Source organism: Crinia signifera, chromosome 8 (genome assembly GCF_055691185.1).
Source record: "Crinia signifera chromosome 8, ASM5569118v1, whole genome shotgun sequence".
Classification (NCBI taxonomy): domain Eukaryota; kingdom Metazoa; phylum Chordata; class Amphibia; order Anura; family Myobatrachidae; genus Crinia; species Crinia signifera.
Genome location: NC_139224.1, coordinates 29,738,295 through 29,752,083, shown reverse-complemented (window position 1 = coordinate 29,752,083; position 13,789 = coordinate 29,738,295). Strand labels below are relative to the sequence as shown.

At 43.6% G+C, this 13,789-nt stretch overlaps 1 protein-coding gene across 17 annotated transcripts in view; it reads right to left on the bottom strand.

The window, feature by feature from the left end:
• Positions 1-13,789, bottom strand: part of CADPS (calcium dependent secretion activator) — a 388,847-nt gene that overhangs the window by 145,782 nt on the left and 229,276 nt on the right. The window lies entirely within an intron of this gene.

Genomic DNA, 13,789 nt, shown 5'->3' with positions numbered 1-13,789 from the left:
CTTTCTCCTGCAGGAATGCGACTGTCTCTTCCTCAGTTTTTGGGAGGCTGAAGATGCCATCAACCAAAGCCATTTTGGCAATAATGGTGTAAGGGGTGAAATGGGGCAGGTGTAAGGGGCCAAATGGGGCAATATTGGGGTAAATGTCCAAAAATTCACCTCACAAATATGGAACAACGCTGTAAATCAATATCTCTCTCAGTAAAACACTTGCTCTCTCCTCTGGAAACTACCTCACACTGTTTTTCTGCCAGATGTGCCAGAGGGCGGGTTTAAAAATGGGCGGGAAGTGTAAACATCGCGTCGCGTCGCATCGCATCCCATTGTATACCATACAATAAGCATACGATGCGACGAGATACGACGCGATGGAAAATCGCGTCGCATCGCGTCGCATCGTATGCTTATTATAATGGCATGCGATGACCACATCGGGCGCCCGGATAACTCACAAGTACCATTATTAATTGTATAAGCCCTGTAATGGGTGCTTACAATGTTAAAAGCACCCCCACGCCACCCCCAGTATCAACGTCAACCCGAATCGTGGCAAACGGCGTGAGCCCGCGAGGGGCAGCGGTACGCGTCTGCCGACCTTTTCATACCCCCACTATCCACGTCGGCGTGGAGTTGATTTTATAAAGTGTGGTGAGCCCAAAGCGGAATACATGTAAAGTAATATGCGGCCCCTCGCCACTCTTCGGGCTCGGTGGCTCACCACACTATCTAAATTCAACTCCACACCGACGTGGATAGTGGGGGTATGAAAAGGTTGGAGGATGCGTACCGCCGCCCCTCGCGGACTCGCTGCGCTTGCCTTGCTTCGGGTTGGCGTTCATAGTGGGGGTGGCGTGGGGGTGCATTTAACATTGTAAGCACCCATTAGGGTGCTTATACAATTAAAAATCGTATAGGGGGGCCAAAATCGCATGCGGCTATATAGCATGCAATGCGATACAATGCATAAGATGCCATATGATTGAAAATCGTGGGCGCCGTGCTAGGAAACAAGTACCACAAATTTCTTATTGTAGAAAATGCTTATCTACTTTTATCTATGTAAATAACCTGAAGTAAACTTGACACTTCAAAGAACCTAGAAATGGTGTCACTTACATATATACAGTATATCTATATATATATATATTTTTTTTTGTAGAATCACAGAAACCGCAAACCAATCCTTACATTTTATGATATTACATTTTTACTATACTAACAACTAATACAAGCGTTAGAATACAGTAACCCCTTCCACACCATACTATAAAGTACATAAGCAGCCTGAAGTGTTATTGTAATGGGTACTGACAGGAGCAGGAGTCAGTCCTGGAACAGCAGTGACGTGGCTGGTGGTGGTAGAGACAGACAGTCTTAGCAGCAGACACTCCGCAGTGGAATCAGATGACATCCAGCATATCGTACGTGAGGCAGACAGCTGCATGATATGTCTCTATATACCATACTGCAATCGTCCGCTTACTGACATAGGCAAAAGCTGGACACATCGCAGCATTGTCTTCTTCTGATGTCAAACCAAAAGTCCAACACCGCCAGTCAGGGGTAGATCATTAGGTCGACAGTGGTCAACAGTCCAAAGGTTCACCACTATTGGTCAACAGTCAAAATGTCCACCCATGAAAAAGGCCGACATGAATTAGGTCGACATGGTTAAAAGGTTGACGCAGGCAAAAGGTCGACGTGAGTTTTTCACAATTTTTTGTGTCTATGTGGACATAGGTGTACCGTATCACCTTGCATGGCGAATTACATTGCTCCCGGCATTGGCCATGCTTTGAGCACAGTGCCTCAATGTGCTTGGTTTTTTCATGTAGACCTTTTTCATGTGTTGATCGTTTGACTTTCAACCAATAGTGGTTGACCTTTTGACTGTCGACAGTCAAGGGCGAGATATAAATAAGGGCAAATTAGCCACAGCTGGCCCTATACATGTGCATCTTCTGACCTAGCTGAGGGCTCCTTGAGATCGTGTCGCTGCTGAGCCTCATGTTCCATAGCCTGGAGACACTGAGGGGGAGAAATATTCCTGTGTTCTGCCTAAATGTAGAGAAACTGTACTGCATTGCTCATTGTATCCTGCTGCCTGGGTATAAAGTGCAGCTGCTATAATACAGCAGAAGCCGCTGCGCTCCCAGACAATGCTGCATACAGTATCATCATCACAGACTCCATCCCTTGCACTGCTGCAGGTTCCACCTCACGTGAAGAGCAGTCACTTGGGTGCAGAAACCACTAAGCTTAAGTGAATCTTGTCCAGGTCCATACAGTGCAGCCTTGACAAAAACCCAGTCTAGTTAAGAGATCACAGCACTCCCTATGGTACCTGTTGTCCACAGAGCTAACAACTACCAGGACTGGGAAGCTAACATTGCTCAACACAGCCTAAGCCTGATCACTAGCGTGGGATGAAAATGCTCACTGCAGCCATCGGAAACTACGCCAGATACACTAAGCTTCAAAAGTGATAACATGGAGAGTGATAAACAGCCAGCCAATCAGCTCCTACCTGCCATGTCACAGCCTGTGTTTGAAAAATGTCAGACAGGAGCTGATTGGTTGGTTATTACTCTCCATTTTATCACTTTTATTTATTATTTATTTATTTACAGTTTCTTATATAGCGCAGCAGATTCCGTTACAGTTTCTTATATAGAGCAGCAGATTCCGTTGCGCTTTACAATAGTAGACAGTGATAAGACAAACTGGGCAACAGCAGACAGACTTGGAGGTAGGAGGGCCCTGCTGCAAGCTTACAATCTATAGGGATATAGGGGGGAAACACAAGGACAGGCACCAGTAATAGCATAGCAGTTACAAGTCCAGAAGGGAAGCTATATAATACATAAGTGCCTCGGAGGGTTATGCATGTAGAACTTAAATATTATAGGCTTGCCTGAAGAGGTGAGTTTTCAGGGAACGCTTGAAAGTTTGGAGACTGGTGGAGAGTCTTATTGTGCGTGGAAGGGCATTCCGTAGGATGGGGGCAGCCCGATAAAAGTCCTGTAATAGTGAATGGGAGCTAGTGATCCGTGCAGAAGAGAGACGCAGATCTTGTGTAGAGCGTAGTGGTCGAGATGGGAGATATTTTGTGAAAAGTGCAGAGATATAAGCTGGTGCAGTATGGTTAATAGCTTTATATGCAAGTAGAAGTGTTTTATATTGAATACGGTAATATACAGGCAACCAGGCAATAGACTGGCAGAGCGGATCAGCAGACGATGAGTGTCTTGCAAGGAAGATCAGCCTAGCAGCAGCATTTAAAATGGATTGCAGTGGTGAGAGTCTGTTCTTGGGAATCAGATAGGTAAGATGAGAACCAGGAAAGGGCTGTATCATTAAGACCTAGGGAGTGTAGTGTTTGTAAGAGAAGAGAGTGATCGACAGTGTCAAATGCAGCAGAAAGATCAAGAAGAATAAGTAGTGAGTAATGGCCTTTAGACCAGATCATTCACCACTTTAGTCACTTTTGAAGCTAAGTGCACCTGGCCCACTGTCTTTCCAGCGTCATTGTGGTGACCAGGGCTTATGTTGACACATGTAGACCTATTTAATGTGTCAAGGTCAACGCAAGCATTGTGTCGACAATGAGAAGGTCGACATTAAGTTTTTCATGTGAATTTCAACATGGACACTGTATCGGTGTACCGCGTCCCCTCGCAAGGCTCCCTCCGTGCATTAGTGGATGGTAGGATATGAATACCACCGCCTGTCGGCACAAAATGTCGAACATTTGACTGTTGACCTTCCCATTGTCGACCTTATGCTTGTGTCAACCTTTATACCTTAGCCATGCCAACATATTTTATGTGTTGACCTTTAATGGTCGATCTAATGTAAGTCGATCTTCATAGTGTCAACCTCCCCTGTATGCAACTGCTTATTCATTTATGTACTCTGTAATTGGGCGCTGCAGATCTCTTTTGGCGCCATATAAATAAAAGATATTAATAATAACAAAATGACAACCTACAGCATTCCTCCAAATCCCTACTGCCATGAACGCCCTGGGGGGAAACTGCAATGGTTATGGGTGGGTGGGATACGGTCTTATTGTCGACCCGATTTAGGTCGACAGACATTAGGTCGACACCGTTGGGTCGACAGGCAACAAGGTCGACAGGGTTCTAGGTCGACATGGATGAAGGTGGACAGGTGTCTAGGTCGACATGGGACAAGGTCAACATGGTTTTAGGTAGACAAATGCGTTAGATCGACATGGGTCACGAGGTCGACATGTTTTTTTTTTTTTACAGTTTTTTGAGCCGACATGCAGTATTTCATGCCCTACCATCCACTAGGGCGTGGTGGGAGAACAAAATAGTGTGCCGAGCGTAGCGAGGCACCGTGCCCGAAGCATTGCGAGCGAAGCGAGCGATGCGAGGGGCTGCGGTTGACTTCCAACTGTGTCCATGTCGACTGTGTTGACATTTGGTAAAAAACTGAAAAAAACCCATGTCGACCTCACGACCTAATCCCATGTCGACCTTCACCCATGTCGATCTAGAACCCTGTCGACCTAGTTGCCTGTCGACCCAAAGGTGTCGACCTAATGACTGTCGACCTACAGATGGAGCGTTTCTGGTTCTTGCCCGGGATCGCCAGCATGTCTCCGCTGGCGATCACCGGCCCAGAGGCGCTCCATCTGACTGGGACATGCGTGCGTCTCACATTAGCCTATTAGACTTTGGCTTTCGCTACATTACTTAAAAACTGTCCTGTTGCGCCCTATTCCAAATCTACCCCCATACAGCTGTAGTGCCCCTCATGCTGTATGGGGGTCAGAAGGGGGCGGGAGCACACAAGACGTTTGCGCACCCCATTCTGATGGAGCTCCCCGCTTCCGTCCACCGCCTCCCGGCAGCCCCCCCCCCCAACCCTTCCCGTCTCCCTGAAGCGGAGACGGGCAAAGTCCTGCCACCCAGCCGCAGAGTAACTGGGACGCGCAAGCTAATGGACGTCCCAGTCTAATGGAGTCTCTCTCCGCCAGCACTCACCAGCGGGGACATTCTGGCGAACGCTGGCAGTGAATGAGAGGGGCTCCACCTGTATACGTCACTACAAATGGAAGCTATATTTTAACGTTAAAATACAGGATTTTCATCACTTTTTTCTTTAATTTACTACATGTAACGTAATCATGCTAAAGAGATTGCGGTTTATTATACTAAACGTTTACTGCACATGTCACCTTATTCCCTTTAACACGCAGGTCACACCAAGGCCAAAGGTCAGCTGGGACATTGTTCCCTGCTCCGGAGTGTTGATCGGAGATACAGTGCCAGGGCTGTGCACACAATAGTACCCTGGACAGCAGCTATTCACTGAGCTCGGTGATGGCATGACATGTTGTCAGTCCTCACCTCCAGGCTGTCCCAGAACATCTGAATCGCATCCTCTCCGCACTTTCTCACTGACTGCAAGCTACTTGTGTCTAACTGCCTGACCTTCCACATGCCGAATCCAAACAGACAACCCACCTCAGCTCTGCCATCAATGTCTCTTCCAAATAAAGGAGATTGATAGCCATGTGTATTTCCTTTCCGCTCCTGACCTTCACTACTGGAGTGGCAGATTCTGACTGACAGCCAGCCTCATTTCACAGAAAACTAAACTACTAGTTCTTTTATGGGCATGTAAAAATAAATCAACATCTAGTGTTAAAACAGAATGAGCACAGTGCGATGCATATGGTAATGAAGGACTGCGCCGTCCGGCCCACCGCTGCCCGGCAGGATCGATGCTCAGAACGAACAACCTAATTTACATTGATCCAAGAGATTAGAATAAAAAGCCCAACTATAATTTTTGATATTTCCCATCCTATCAGCCTGTCACTTCTCAGCTGGGTGATCTGGATTTGACAGAGGTATACACAGACGTTCTAAAAATCCACTATGCAAGGGTTACACCGAGCAGCAGACTCTCAAACCAAGATTTTGGAGTGCTACTCAATTAACTCTTTCATTTCTCGATCACCTTACTTAGAGTAGCAATCAGGACAAATACAGAATTTCTTGATTGGGATTGTTCCATTTGTCTACAGCCCACAAAACGATTACACTCATCCAATCACATTTCGGAATGATCTTTTGGATTAGGCTGCATGATTTTTCATGTTCCCCACACATAGAGATAATCTCATTGAATATAATCGCTTTAAGTAAAGGTCATTGTTTTTTATATATTTCATGATAACAGTTGTGGGGTTGATCAGTGATGATGATGAGACAGTAAAGTCCTAGGCATTCAGGTGTCGGCAAACCTGACATGGTCTGGAAATGTACTGGCACAAATAAAAAAATCCCTTTTCTTTTTGAGGCGGTTAAAAGCGGCTGGTGTGAGCAGGCCCACCATGACACATTTTTACAGATGTTCGATTGAAAGTATCTTGACCTTCGGTATTATCGTTTGGTTTGGCAATTTCACTACTAGGGAACGTTCAGAACTCTGAGGGCACGTACAAGTTGTTTGCACAATAGTTTCCTACCATCAGCAGTACGTATGTTGAATGCCTATATGTCGTCTGGTTGTATATTTTTTTATTTTTATGTATGTTATATGCAGATATTGTTTTTATTGTATTGGTATTTTATGTACGTTACAATTTCGTCTGCAGAGAGAAATTCTCCTGCTGATGACAATAAACTTGACTTGACTTGAACATCCATTTCTATATACACACATATGGAATTGGTTCTCCTGACAAAAACAATGTCAAAAAATCTAATAATAATACTATAGTAATGTTTAGCAACTTGTCCAAGCATCTGAAAAATAGATAGATAGATAAAGCAACAATTCTAACATGTCTCAGTGTCAGTCAGGGCTCGTTACCACTGACCCCGCATTTGATAGACGTTGGATATTTTTTTTGTAAACTGTAGCTTGTTCTTATATTGAAAACTAGCCCCCCAAAATAACCCGGCCCAGTGACCTGGCAATCCAACCCGGAATTCAAGCAGGGTTGGACACGGGTAAGACGCGCGCTGGAGCGTAGTGTAAACGAGTGACCCGGGTCATCTGACCCAGGACCCATTTATGGCAGCTGGAGCCTGTACCTCCCAACTACAGTGTCCTGTGAGCAGCCGGAAGGTTTTGGGACAGGGCACATGCAGTCTCCGTTGCTATCTGACATATTATGCAGACAGCAGTGTCGACGTGGTGACAGATAATGTATGCCACACGCATGCACGCAGTGTCCAGTCACTGCTCAGAGACAAGAGTGCTGGGCTTGCTCACAGCATGACAAAGGCGCCCAAGGAATATCCTGGGTCAGCACCACAGTGGAACTGGGTAAAATCCCGGGTCTGAATCAGATTGGACACTTGTTCCAAATTCTGGGTCGTACCCAGGATTTTGGAGTAAAAGCGGTATCAGTAACTTTAGCAAAATGACATCTACCTGTCAACTATGCACAGTTATTCACCACATGTGAACCTGGCACTAATAGGCGTATTGGGAATGCCATAGGAGTCTTCTTGCAATCCTTGGAAATGGTGCAGCCCATGTTGCGTTGCATCCCCACACCTGTTGGTTCCGGTACCTGAGCAGGCTAGAGTTAATGAACTCTTTCCTGTGTAAACATTTCATGGTCGTGTTTTATCTCATCTTCAATAAGTAACATGTTGAACTGCTTTTGGAATCAGAACCACTTCTGAAGACCATGACAAATGTCAACATACATAATAGTGCACTACATTGTATTGTTTACGTCACAGTTGCTCATTGGATTTGCAGAGGAAGCTTAACAAGACATGTATAAATCACAAAGGGGCAGATGTATTAAGCCCGATAAAGTGGTGATAAAGTGGATGGTGATAATGCACCAGCCAATCGACTCCAAGATATTATTTTTCAAACACAGCTGACTAAATGACTGTACTACATTTTATGGCAATAGCAAGGATGCTTAGTAATTGTTTACGGAGTTAGGGCATTGGTAAATATGCGTGCAGAAAAGATATACAGAAACATAAGCACAATATAATTTAAATAAAATACATTCATCTCATCTTAGATGGGGAATCTGGGGCTATTGTGGATAGATGGGGATTGGGGGGATAAGGTATTTGGGAACAGGCTTCTTTATAGACATTGGTTACAAAGAAACCTATAAAGCTAGTGAACAGTGTAAGGGTATAGGAACAGCTGTTAGGGGTGTGAGTAAGTATATAGACCTTACCGGGGAAGCAGAGGGTATTGGCAGGCGGTGTAGAAAACATTTAAATCTATTAGGACATAAAATCTGGCAAGATGTGGAGAGGATGCTGAGGTTTCAAAGGACAATGCTACCCAAAATTATAATCCAAGATAAGTGGAATTAAAAGCGAGGAAAAGTGGCTGGGTGGGGTGGAAGCATTAATGGTATGGTTTCTTGGGACATCTAAAAGGTAGTTACTTCTAAAGAAACATTACAAAGTGCAACGAATTTAGGAAGGATAACTAAAAATGGGCCAGGTACAGAGGGTAGGAGTTGAGGTACTAGTTCACCTTACCTTTTAGGTTCAGGATTCGGCTGGGATTTGGAATCTTTCCTTTTTTTAGAATCCCTTTTAGAATCTTTCTTATTCTCTGGTTCAATCCCAGAAGGACTAGGCACTTTGCCCCCCTCACCTTCTGCATTTTGCTGTGAGCCACCAAGCAATTCTGCCATTAGTGGACTGTGGTGCATGTGTGGTGTGGATGGTACATGCAGTGTTAAAGCACCAGCAAGCAAAAAGTAGATAAAATAAGAGACAGAAGAAAGTATGTAATAAGAAAATGCAAGCAAACTGAAATGAAGAAAGCATAACAAAGGACAAAATAAGGAACAGCAAAATGGAACCGGGGAGTCAAAAATAAAAAAGGCAGCATTGAGTTTTGTAGTGAAGGGAACAGACTGACTAAAGGGAAATAGAGACTTTGCATTTAGCTTGTGTATTTATATATCTATCTATGGAGTACAGAATAGGGGACTCCAAACCATTGTTTAAGCATCACATTCTGGGGTACAATATCCCTTGTTTTCCTGTACTTGTATTTCTTTGGTACCCAGAACCACATCAACTCTTTAAGAGGCAAAAGAGAGACAAAGAAAGATAGGGGGAAGAGAGAGAAGGGGGTAGAGAAGAAAAAAGAGAGAGGATGGAGGTGGAGAGAGAAAGGGGGAGGGGGGTGGAGAGAGAGGGAAAGAGAGAGAGAGAGACGGGGAAGAGAAAGAAGGGGTGAGAGAAGAAGAGAATGGGGAGTTGGACTCATAGAGAGAGAGAGAGACACGGGGGGGGGGGGGGACAGAGGGGGAGAGAGATAGAATGATAGTTTAACATAAACATCCATTCGCAGGCTGCGGGGGAACCACATCATTCGATGGTCGATGGCGAAGGTGCACGCATATAAAAGTGATTTTCAAGTCACTTATATATGCGTAGACGCTCGGGAGGAAGTGGGCGAGCAGCTGACATCCGGTGATGTCAGCTGGCCGCCCCCCTCACTATTGGGGCATTTGCATGAGAACACCCAGCGTTCTCATAGGAACACCCATGAAACGCTGGGCATTCCCATATGTAAATGGCCCGGCCCACCACCCCTGGCTCGCACACTTGGGTGTGTGCACTTAGCGAACACGCTGTTCATCATGGCAGCATGCGCCCTGTGTCTGCACATGCGGAGAAATGCACAAAACATTGCTCCCCTGTGCGAACACACGGGGAGCGAATAAACCAGAATAACCCACATAGAGAGAGACAGGGGGGGGGGGAACCCAAACTGGTACTTGTGTACAATCACGGCTCCCACGATGTCCATCGCATAGCAAAAAATCGCATGCGATCGCATCGCATGCGATCGCATCGCATGCGATTTCTAACAGAAATGCATCCAAATGCATTGAAATTAGCATCAAACATGTTCAATGGCCCCCAAATGTCATTTTTGAGGCTGTACCACCCCCACTATCAACGCGAACCCGAAGCGTGGCGAGCGCAGCGAGCCCGCGAGGGGCGGTGGTACGCGTCCTACGACCTTTTCATACCCCACTATACACGTTGGCGGCAAAAATCGCATTCCATCACATGCCACTACATATGGCATGCGATGGGAGCCGTGAAAGTACACAAGTACCTCCAAACTGTTTTACTATGTTGTTCACGTCCCTTACTGTGATAACATATCTAAGACCTAAGTGCCCTGAAAACTGGTCCCCTTCCTACCCATACATTAGTTTACAGAACAGACATCAGTTTTGATGTTGGTTAATATTATATGTTTAACTAACATGCAATATATTCAAAGTTTGATTGACTAGAAATTACACGGTAAACATGTATTGTTTTAGCATTATGTCTATTAGAAGAATAACCCACAGTGAGGCAACAGGGACCTTATAAAATAACCACTTTTTTTTAAATAGTAGAATTACAGTAGGGTTTGCATATTTGTGTAGTCAATCAGTTGACCAGTGTACGACATGGCTTCCAATCTGGCAAAGCCATACAACTGTTGTGTTAGAAATGGAAGTACAGTTTCTTGTCTGTCATCATTAATTAATAAAAGCAAGTGGCATACGGAGATATAAGAGATCTGTAAAAAAAAAAAAGGGGGCCACCATTGCCCTTCCTAATAATGGAGTCTGAACTGGAGAGCCCCTATGAAAATCTATCTAATGCCCCTTTCAGACCGCACTTTTTACCCGTTAGTTTGCCGTTTTTTTTACCGTTTTACAACGGTAATTTGTGCAGTCTGAAAGGTGCAGAGTGAATTTACTGGTTCTATTGAACTGGTATTTCTAAACGGTAATAAAGCAGGGTCCTACCCGTTTCAGACCCGTTTTTTTCATCCACTGTTTTGGGTTCAGTGTTGTGAAGGAACAAAAACTTCACTGAAATACCGTTTAAAGACATGCGGTGTGAAAGGGGTTTTAGCTGGCAGACACGTTTTTAGAAACATTTTAAAATACCTGGTCAAAGCCAGTTTTGCGGTCTGAAAGCAGCATTAGTCACGGATGTCCCAAGAAGAGATCCTCCACTAAAATGTACAAGTTTGAGCTGAGAAAAAACCCTAACGGAATTTAATAGTATCTAAATACTTTCACATTTCTCCAACACTTACCCAAGTCCTAAATTTCAACAATATATCAAGTTTTACTTTAAACTCTCACCATAGGCCTAGCTCGGACTCAGACGTCCTACAAGGTCTTGGACATTACTGCTTCTATTCTACAATATAACGATCACTCTGAGTAATTCTACAAGTGGAAATATTTTTGCTTGAAATGCTTCCAACAAAGTTTCCATGTGTGTTACGAAGGTTAGGGGTCCACCTCTGTGATCTTTTGGGTGCCCTCACCACATGGACACCTCCTCCCGTTGATGTATAGGACTTTCTCCTGATATACTGTACCAGTTATGTTACATTTAATGGGCATTATGTAGTAATTAGAGGCAAAGGGAAATCCTATATACTCTATTGAGGCAATAAAACTAAACATTATGGGGTAAATTTACTAAGCTGTGCCGCTATTTCTGCTGCACTCACCTATTTAATGCTGCCATTACCAACAGCATTGAAGGCAGTTTCCCACAAAACATATCCGACTTTAAAACAATTGTCGAATTCAAGGCCTTTTTTGGACAATCTGCGGACACTTTCACCGATCTGTTGAGTCTCGGACACTCGGCAGCCATAACATTGAATTCCGGCTGTCGAGTTACAGTAGAAAGGAACTAAAACGGCCCGGGATTCCAACTGTTGGGACATTCCGACAGTCGTAATCCTAGATTGAATACTCCCCAAAAGCTTCTAAAAATGAAAAGAGGTGTTGTTGCCCATGGACAAATATCACCTCTTTCCATTTTTATAAGATTTATTAAATTTACCCCAATATGTCCAAGACCAGAGAATATAGGAGAACAACTTAGCCAGATTTGTAAGAATTACATAAAAATATTGCAGCAAATGTTGGTGTATGTGTATAGGATTTATACAAGAGTCTTCTCAGCTAAGACTTATGTTTTCCATCCCTTGCAGTTGTGAAAGTACCAAGCACATATGTCAAAGGGCATTAATATGTTTGTACAAGGATTGTCATTGTATTAGACTCCAAACAGCCTGAGCTCTATTGTAATCACCAAGATTAAGTCTATTTATTTACAATGCCCCCAGGCTCCAAACATTAGGAGTTCTTTCAGCCTGTTAATTAAAGAAAGTAATTTACTCACCCTAACGGCAAAGAAAAAGTTAACGTATGTACTTTATGGGAACCTTGGTCTTTCTTCAACAACCTAATGCACACTGGTAATGTACTACGGATCTAAGAGCATGATTAACTGCTATTTAACCCCTTCTAGTCATGACAGAGCCACCAAGTGACAACAGGGAATATAATGCAGGTCAAAGACTTAAAACAAATAGGGCCAGATGTATCAAGCTTCAAAGAGTGATAAAATGGAAAGTGATAAACAGCCAGCCAATCAGCTCCTAACTGCCATGTTACGGGCTGGGTTTGGAAAATTAGCTGATTGGAGAGTGATAAATAACCAGCCACTTTATCACTCTTTGAAGCTTGATACATAGTATCGTATTACTACAGATGAGTTCTTACTTAGCTTTGTTCTTAGTGCAACACTTTTAGTCAGAGATGTCTTAAATTTCCAGCTTTTACCCGGCATTTTTAGTGCTGGGTCATATGCCGGTTCCAGCCTGACCTCCACCCCCCCTTCACACAGAAAGGAAAATTACTGGGTTAACAATTTCTACCCAGTAATTTGCTGAATAACACTGGTATTTCTTCTGTGTGAAAGGGTCAACCCAGGTCGAAAATCCCGGGTTGGGGACCCAGGATTTATGACCCGGGTCGACCATTTCACACAGAAAAAGGACTCGTGTTGAACGGCAAATTACTGAGTAACAATTTTTAACCCGCAAATTTGCTTTTCTGTGTGAAAAGGGTATTACATATTATATACAGTTGTGTGAGACCTTGAGGTCCATTAAGGACACCATTTTGTGCGTATTTCACCAATGGGTCATTATCAGGGGTAAATCTATTATTGTTTCTACAAATGAAAAGAAGTGATGTTGCCCATAGCAACCAATCAGGTTCTGTCCATTTTTCTCTATTGTATCCTAGATAATCATAGACAGAATCTGATCACCTTTTTTCCTTTGTAGAAGCTTTAGTAAACGTAACCCATAGAGTGAATTTGCAAATAAAAAAGCTAAAGATTAACGAGAATTTAGGAAAAAAATATGCATTGCTTACTGTTGTTCGTCATGTATGTCATAGATCATTGTATTATGTATTATAGATTATGTACAACAACGGATGGGGTATCAAAGATCTATAGTAATTACATAGACAATCAATGGGTCAACCCCATAAAGTTGACATGCATTAGTTCTACAGGGTCAAAGTTAGGTAGTAGAAAAGTCCCACAGGTACAAAAGTGCACATGGATGTTAAATCAAGTAAAAAAAGTGAAAAACTCCCAAAAACCGTGTCAACCATGTGTGTTGACCATTGTCATGCCAATCTTTTGAACATGTCAACCTTTTGTACCTATTGACCTTAAGCACTATCTACCGTTTGTCTGTCAACTTTTTGACCCTGTAGAGCTAATGCATGTTGACCATGGTGTCAACCTATTGACCGTCTCCTAGACAATGTGTATTTATCAACCAGATAAATACGATGGCATGATTCTCCATGTTTAGCTGTGCTGTTTTCTGGACAGACCAGCAGCATTGATTAGTCAACATTTTTTTTGCTCCTTTTTCCAAAAATGTTGCTAAT